Source organism: Drosophila bipectinata, chromosome 4 (assembly GCF_030179905.1).
Source record: "Drosophila bipectinata strain 14024-0381.07 chromosome 4, DbipHiC1v2, whole genome shotgun sequence".
NCBI lineage: Eukaryota > Metazoa > Arthropoda > Insecta > Diptera > Drosophilidae > Drosophila > Drosophila bipectinata.
This window is the reverse complement of record NC_091740.1, coordinates 16,866,590-16,869,220: the sequence shown is the minus strand read 5'-3', so window position 1 is coordinate 16,869,220 and position 2,631 is coordinate 16,866,590.

Below are 2,631 nucleotides of genomic sequence, written 5' to 3'. Positions count from 1 at the left end.
GTTTGTGTATGTGAAGTGTCCAAAAAACTTGTGTTGTCCTATTAATAAAGTAAAAATGTAAGTAGTCTAGCAAAAGTAATTTTTAGAAATAAATCACATTTGTTCACAAACATTGTAATTTAGTCCGTGTTGTAGATTGTTTAATTTTCTTCATATGAGTGAAATATGAAAATGCACTTCTATGCACTTTCGAAGAAATTCATAATTTAAGGAGGCAACCTCAAAACCTTGAATGTGAATCTGTTAGCTGTGAGACTAGTGCAAAACCGCTTTAAATTAAAAACAAAAAAAAAAAAGATTTTTAATTAAAAAAAAAAAAGCCACACCTTTTCCAAAAGAAGACTATGGTTTTTTAAAACACTAAAAAAGAACCATATTGAAATATCTTGCTTAGTTCTACAGTTAGCATGTTATTTTTAAATAGGGCGCGGTGCCACGCCCACAGTTTTTTCAAATCTGAAATTGGTATTAAAAGAAGCGCGAGAATCCATTCCAAAAACAGAGCTGAAGAGGAAGGATAGTAGAAGATATTTCTGATCTCTTTGCTCTCACACTGATTCATTTTGAACGTTTCAAACTTTCATCGTTCCAAAGATCTAAAAATAGAATTCTCTCTTTCCTTCTCTCATCTGCCAGTCGTTTCTCGAGGAACCCGCTCTCAAATGGTTTCATTTTTACAGCGGGTTCCACGACGGAAAAAATTAAAACATTTAAGAGCGCGGGTTCTCGACGCGGCCAGCCAAAATGCCGTAGAACCCGCACTTATAGACATTTTTACAGCGGGTTCCACTACGAACTGAGACGATGTTAAGGTGATTTTACAATTCTGTATTTTTTTAATTGGATTATAAATTTAGGAAAACAAATTAAAAGAATAAAAATATAATATAAATAGATTTAAAATTAAAAAAAAAATGGATGTCCCAAGCCTGGTTTGAAGTCGTTTTACTTTGCACACCAGCCAAACGCTCTACCACGCCGCTATCCCTCATTCGTTGTCGAGCGAAAAATTTCTCAAACTTAGATTTTGAAAAATTTCTCAAACTTAACTTGTCGCATTCTGAAACCCGCTCGTTTCCATTTTTTTAAAGTTAAAGGATTTAAATAATTAAACTGCATATCCTTCACAATAGATTAATTTTTAATGTTGCATACCACAAATTTTCAGCTGTTAAAAACAGCTGTTGATGTTAACATTTACATGAGCTTAAAATTTACGATTTTTTGGTGCGATTTTAAAAACGCGAATACTGAAAATGGACCAAATCAAAAGTTTTTAAATTATTACTTTTCAATGTGGTTTGTATAATGTGTTTGTGTATGTGAAGTGTCCAAAAAACTTGTGTTGTCCTCTTAATAAAGTAAAAATGTAAGTAGTCTAGCAAAAGTAATTTTTAGAAATAAATCACATTTGTTCACAAACATTGTAATTTAGTCCGTGTTGTAGATTGTTTAATTTTCTTCATATGAGTGAAATATGAAAATGCACTTCTATGCACTTTCGAAGAAATTCATAATTTAAGGAGGCAACCTCAAAACCTTGAATGTGAATCTGTTAGCTGTGAGACTAGTGCAAAACCGCTTTAAATTAAAAACAAAAAAAAAAAAAGATTTTTAATTAAAAAAAAAAAAGCCACACCTTTTCCAAAAGAAGACTATGGTTTTTTAAAACACTAAAAAAGAACCATATTGAAATATCTTGCTTAGTTCTACAGTTAGCATGTTATTTTTAAATAGGGCGCGGTGCAACGCCCACAGTTTTTTCAAATCTGAGTTCTTTTGACCATAGAAACTTAAATCAAAAATCAAAATCTAAATATCTTGATTAGTTTTTGAGTTAGAATGTGTTTCTTAAAAAGTGGGCGGTGACACGCCCACATTTTTTTTAAAATCTTAAATCTATTGACCATGTGAACTCAAATCAAAAATCAGAACTTAAATATCTTTTTTCGTTCTTGAGATATTTTTTTTGCCCAGAAAAAGTGGTCATATTTTCTATAGTGCGTATGTTTGTTGTTGTTTTGCTCAAGCGCAAAGGTATGCAAAAAAAATTGTTTCTGAGAATCCTAAAGAATCCGAGAATCTAAAATTATAGAAAACTTGACCACTTTTTCTGGCCAAAAGTCATTTTTTGAAAGTTAAAGAATTTAAATAATTTTAACTGTACATCATTCACAATAGATTCATTCAAACCTGGGTTTTAAGACGGCATATAGAGTGCATGGCTTCAGAAACAGAAATTGGACAGAATGCTCGAGATCTTCTAAAGAAAGGGATTGTAAAACGACTACAGCCTCTCGAGAAAAATAAAATCTTGGCCAAAGCTACAATCTTGGACCCACGATTTAATTTTCTTCAAGTCTTATAGCAGATACAACAACCAACGACATTGTTTCAGAACTTTGTGTCGGCCACATGGGTCATCAGACTTCTCAGGTACACCATGCGAACCATGCGTTTAGAGTATTTTCCACGGAAAAAATCCATACGTCCACGTGGGACAAGCACTTCAACATGCGGAAGAAAAAAACCTCACTGCAGAAGCTCAGATGTCTCTGAACAGCTTCAAAATGAGATGCAGCTGTATTTTCAAACCCCACTTGCAAAAAAATTTGATAGCCCTTTAACGTA